The following is a 6,315-nucleotide window of genomic DNA, read 5'->3' as shown; positions in this document are numbered from 1 at the left end:
TAATCTGTGCTACGAGGGTTCTCTCATAGTTGCATCGTGTAATTCTCTCTGCTTAATGAAAAACGGGCTATATTCCCCGATCGCGAAAAAAAAAATTCTCTGTTCGCCGGGCGGGCGGCAAGCACCACAAGTGAATTCTGCGGTAGCTCCTCCCTCTCCAACCACCACCACCATCCGCGCGCCGTGACCTGGGATCCCGAGTTCATCTTCCTCGCGCCTTCGTCGATGCCCTTGGGCTGCTCGACGCAATGCCGGTCTTGGTCATAAGGGCATTGATCCTTTGGGAGCGGATCAAGGTGCCGCCGTCCCGGAAGCAGCGTGCAGGCTGTTCGATGAAATGACACTGTTGGATTGGATTCCGTCACCGAAGTGGGGTTCCTTGGACGATACTGTGCGCTGCAATGGATTAGATTCTTCACCATGTCTTCTCTTGCATAGTTGCATGGTTTGTACTCAGTACTTTGGATCGTTGGAATGCATCGTCATGTTAGCGTGTGATCCTACACTGTTCTACACTCTGTTCAGCCGGTGGCAGTTTTATCCCAATTGACGACCAGGCATCGAGTAATACTCTCATTCTGAACCAAACCACAAATTGTTTGCTTTTAGTCATTCCATATCCTACTCTTAAGCTTCAGTGGTTTGTGAATTCTGTGAATCGGAACCCAAGATCTGAGTAACAGCACTTAAGAGCATTACTGTCAGTACTTGGGTTAGTAAGGTACTCAATGAGCTTGACTTGACCTTTTTTTTTGTTTACTTCTTTCTTCACAATGCTTGAGAAAACTAAACAGCATACATGTTACATATCACCTCAAGAAAAAGAAGGGGATGGGGTATGGTCCAGATGGATTCTTTACTCAAAGAAGTACACAGGTCTCAGTATGTGCAAAAAACTGTACAAGACACTATAACACTAGTAGAACTCAAAACTAGTACCTCTTGTTAAAGATACATGTACTCTATGCATGAAATTACAATATTCTCACGTATAACTGGCTAACTGTACTGTCTTGACTGACTTTTGTGTCTGCAGGCCAACATTGATGCTTTCCAGGCATGTAACTACTTCCATGATATGTGGCCTCATGCTAGGGTTATAGTTCACACATTTGCAAGCAATCTCAAGCACCTTAAGCATTTGCTCTCCATGCCCTGTGCCACAGAGTGTTGGATCCAGGACATCAACTTCCTTTCCCTGAGAGCTCATCTCCAGCACCCATGGGACAAGTTCTTTTGATGTTGTCTGGACTGGAACAGGTCGCAACCCTGTGAGCAGCTCAAGAAGGACAACTCCGAAGCTGTATATATCACCTCTCAGAGTGGCCACCCATCCATGCGCATACTCAGGGGGGATGTAACCTAGAGTGCCAACCAACTCTGTCGTGACATGGGTTTTGTTCGAAAGGATCAACCTTGACAGTCCAAAATCTGCAACATAAGCTTTTAATTCTTTGTCGAGTAGGATGTTGCTGTATTTGATGTCACGGTGCACAATGTGAGGTTTGCAGTCATTATGGATATAAGAAAGGCCACGGCTTGCTCCTTGCGCAATCCTGAGCCTTGTTGGCCAGTCAAGAAATGTGCTGGCATCGTCATCCCTGTTGTGAAGCCAATCGTCCAGGCTGCCATTCTCCATGTAGGAGTACATGAGGAACCTTGAGTTTCCCTGGATGCAGTATCCCCACAGTGGCACAAGATGGTCATGCTTAGCCATGGACAGTGCTTCAACCTCTGCAGTGAACTCCCTTTCCATCAAGCACATTTCACCATTGAGCTTCTTGATGGCGAGCTTGCAGCCATCAGGTAGCTCAGCCTTGTAGACTAGACCATAGCCACCACACCCAATGATGTTTTCTTTGTTGAAGTTATCTGTAGCTTTTACAATGTCAGAGAATGTGAGCTTTTTTTCTTCTCCCTTTCCTCGTGTCATCATGATCAGTTCGTGCTCTGAGCTGGAGTTGAATGAAAATGTTTCAAAATCTCCATTATCCTCCTTTCTACTTTGGGCTGTTAGATTATTAGCCTTGATTGAGACAAGGACACGCCACAGCAGCAAAAGAATGGCAATTGCTGCAAAGAACACGCCAAGTGCAATTGCAACAATGGCCTTCTTATTTCTTCCGTTTGTGGATACCAGAGGCTCATCAGCTGAATCGCATCGATGACCGAGCATAGAGCCACACAACTTCGGATTCCCCAAAAAGCTGGAATTCTGAAATGTACTAAATTGGCCACCAGTTGGAATGGGCCCTTCTAGGTCATTGTTAGAAATGTTGAATGTAGAAAGGAAGTGCAGATTCTCCAATGCAACTGGGATTTTACCTGTGAGATTATTGTTGGATAAATCTAGCACCAGCAGGTTTGTGAGATTGCAGATAGATGGGGGGATCGGTCCAGTTAAGTTGTTGGAGCTGATATCAAGTGAAAGGAGGGCTTTCAACTGACCAATCTCTGGGGGAATCAGACCTGTGAATTTGTTTCTGCTTAGATTTAGAAATTTGGGAAAAGCAATTGGTATGCGGTATTGACGTGATGGACCATCATAAACTGGCAGATAAAAAACGCTTGCGTCCAAATGAGCTGCAGTCTTCTCTGAAGTTAGCATTGCCATATTCATTAATTCTTTCGGAATTTCCCCTGTGAGGTTGTTGTTTGATATGTCTAAATAGAAAAGGTAGTCCAGTGTGTCGATCCAGGTTGGTGTAGGTCCACTGAGTTGATTGCCATTTAAAAACAACATTTCCAAATTTACTAACTTTGATATCCAAAGAGGTATTTCCCCCAATAGGAGGCAACTTCCGATGTCCAAAACCTGAAGATTCTCAAAACCATAAATTTCGGCATCATCTGGTATGGTTTCGTTGAAGAAATTGATCCCAAAAAGAAGTGTGGTCAGGTTCGGAGCTCCTTAGTATCTGAAGTGCATTTGCTATATTTGAAAGACTGTTGTTTGTAAGCGACAGGAACGAGAGGGACTTCAGATTGCCTAGTCCTTCTGATAATTGTCCATGGAACTTATTCGAAGATAGCCGTAGTGCAGTCAGGTTTCTACAGGAGTATATGCTTTCTGGAATTGTGCCGCTGAAGTTATTCAGCATAAGATCTATGGTTCGTAGATTGGGCATATTGTTGAAATTAACCTTGGAGAGTTCACCACTGAAACTGTTGCTCTTAAGGTCTATAGTTATGAGATCTGTGCAGTTGCTCAGGGTGGATGGCAGCTCCCCATACATGCTATTATAGTCCAGACGAAGTTCCTGCAATCTCTTGAGTTGACCTATGGAATCAGCTATCTTGCCGCTGAAATTGTTTTCTCCAAGATCAAGGATAACCAGATTGGAGAGTTTGGCTATATGTGTAACATCAAGTATTCCATGTAAACAGTTGCTGGAAAAAGAGAGATATTCCAACGAGGTAGCATTGAAAAGTTCATGGGGGAGAGTCCCATTGAGGTTGTTGTGGCCAGCCTTGAGTACTCTGAGCATGGAGCAAGCCCTGGGGGGATACTGCCACTGAATTTGTTGTAACTGAGTTCAAGCACAGCAAAGGATGGTGCTATGTTACAGAAATGACTTGGAATCTGCCCAGTTAAGCTGTTATTGCTGGCATTCAGTGCAATCAGATTCTGCATCCCCTTCCATGTTGTGGATGTAAACTGCCCTATAAACAAGTTGCTCGAGATGTTAAGTACCTGTAGAGGCTGGCCCGGGGTTGAAGCTGGAGCTCAATCAGGTCTCCACTGAGCTGGTTGAAGCTGACGTCGAGGACGATGATGCTGCTGGATGACACCAATCCGAGCGGAAGGCCACCGGACAGTGAGTTGTAGGACAAGTTTAGGTACTGCAGGTCGATGAGGTTCCCAAGGGACTGCGAGATATGCCCCTCAAGGTCCCTGTAAGGCAGCGAGACAGCACTGACTGTCCCATTTTGGTTGCAGGTGATTCCTTCCCATTTGCAGCACTCAGTACCTTGCCAAAGCTTGGTGAGACCGGCATCCTGCGAGAGCTCTGAGAGGAACTGGAGGAGGGATGACCTCTCCAGCTCCATGCAGGACGAACTGGTGCAAGGCGCCAAGGAGATGAGCAGCACAAGGGTAAGGCCAATGGAAGGTATGTGAAATCTGTTTCGGTTCCTCTTGTATGAAAAGTGGAGTGGCTGCATGGCTTCCTATTGAAACTAGCATGGGAACCAGATGCTTAAGTTATGCCCTGTTTAGACGAACTACCAATGGTCTAAACAGGGAAGAGCATGAGATAGAAGTAGGAGGAGGAGACTCTTGGCTCTTGCTTTTCCCTTGATAGCCGTGGCCACCCAAAGAAAAATGGAGTCAAGGATTAGATGCTAGAACAAAATGCTCATTATGGTTCTATTTTATACCCCAGACGAAGCAGCCTGCTTGTTCACACTTTGACGTTTCATTGGTGGCTACCTGATCCATCTGAACAAGCTTCATGGCCATATAAAATACTCCATCCATTCCAAATTGTAAGTCATTCCAAGAATCTTGGAGAGTCAAAGCATCTCAAGTTTGACCAAAAGTTATATGAAAAAATGTAAAAATTTACGACATCAAATTGATATCCTATGAAAATATAAGTAATGAAGAATCTAATGATACTTAATTGGTGTCATAAATGTTATTATCTTGTTATATAAATTTGGTCAAACTTGAAAAACTTTGACTCTCCAAGATTCTTGGAATGACTTACAATTTGGGATGGATGGAGTATTTGCCTTCTCCGAGTCATCATTAAACAATCCTGGCTGAATTATTATTACAGGCTGCCGAGATTTACCTGATCAGACATAACTTCTTGTGACAGATTTGACTGGATATACAGCCTGCCTTTTTTATCTGATATCAGGATATGACGTCATTTGTGCTACCACTTCAGCTAGCCAACCTGTTGTCTTAACCTTAGTAGCTAGTACTGAAAAGGTAAAAATGGAACCACTGCTTGATGAATGTTTCTATTTTCATACACAATGTGCCTTTTTTTTGTTAACAGGAAAAGTTACACGTTTCCCAAAGAAACTGAAGATCTTCAAGATTCAATTTTTAAGACACTACAGTACACGAAGAGCATCCCTCCGGGGCGCTCGTGCAATAATTTAGATCAATCATCGGCGCTGCGGTCAGGGTATCAACATGGTTTGGACTTTGGAGAATAGCATTTGTCGCAAGTGGAGACTGGAGAAATAAGAAAGGGAGAGAGGATGACGAAGGTGGTGGCTGAGGGCGACCTGGAGCCCTACTCTTCGTCTGATTGGCTGCCTCGGCCCCGAGGCGTTTACTTTCTGTTATCCTTGCAGCTGATGCAGTGAAGTGCACGCTCGCGGTTGTTTCCATGGCCCCTGACCCTGATCCACAGGTACACTGGTACCTTGCCCCGGCGGCTCTTGTTGGTGACCAGAATCCAGAAGCGCTCCTCGAAGCGCCCGGAGTGGAGCGCATGAAGCAAGCTGCTGTGAACATGGCCTATTTTTTTTAGGTCAGCTTCGGGGGATCGTAATAGATCCCACCTGCATTCCATTCCACAGGTACCCGTGAGAACCCGGTTGGTGGAAGGCAGAGCCTTGCACAGTTTTACATCATAGGATTACAAGTTCGGGATGGGGGCGTTTAGATTTAGCCCTCGTTTAGTTTCATTAATTTGGATTTTGAGGCTACTGTAGCACGTTCGTTTTTATTTGGCAAATAGTGTTCAAACATGGACTAATTAGGTTCAAAACGTTCATCTCGCAATTTTCCACCAAATTGTGCAATTAGTTTTTCTTTTCGTCTACATTTAATGCTCCATGCATGGGCCGCAAACATTCGATGTGACATGTACTGTAGCAACTTTTTGGAAATTGGGGTGGAACTAAACAAGGGCTTACATAGAAAATGCTAGCTGTTGGCCATTGCTTCTTTTCTTGGGATGCGGCAACTCCAGTTCTTGATGGACTCCTTGCATGCCGAGGTGAGGCGGGCGACGTCAGGTGGCATCGCGCGGAAGACAACACATCGTTCATGTGCTTCCAGATTTCCAGCATAAGAGCAGGAGCAGGGGACGAAGGACCTTCTTTACAATGCGGGCGGGGGGGGGGGGGGGGGGGGGGGGGGGGGGGGGGGCGGGGCGGGGGGGCTCTCCTGAACCTTGGCGATGTTGCCTGGGAGCCATCCGATTGATGTCCAGAAGGTTTGGACGAACGGGCACTCAGAGAAGATGTGGTCTGCCGACTCCTCCTCCGCCTTGCAAATTTCACAAGCTGCGTCCTCAAGGATGTTCTTACGAGCCAGGGCTTGACGGCAGTGGATCATGTTCTTCG

The 6,315-nt window shown here is 45.7% G+C and overlaps 1 pseudogene; it reads right to left on the bottom strand.

Moving 5' to 3' along the window:
• Positions 1–985: 985 nt before the first annotated feature.
• On the bottom strand, positions 986–4,164 carry LOC136466650 (tyrosine-sulfated glycopeptide receptor 1-like; annotated as a pseudogene).
• Positions 4,165–6,315: the final 2,151 nt, after the last annotated feature.

Source organism: Miscanthus floridulus, chromosome 7 (assembly GCF_019320115.1).
Source record: "Miscanthus floridulus cultivar M001 chromosome 7, ASM1932011v1, whole genome shotgun sequence".
Classification (NCBI taxonomy): domain Eukaryota; kingdom Viridiplantae; phylum Streptophyta; class Magnoliopsida; order Poales; family Poaceae; genus Miscanthus; species Miscanthus floridulus.
The sequence above is the reverse complement of the archived record's forward strand: the minus strand, read 5'-3'. Positions and strand labels throughout refer to the sequence as shown.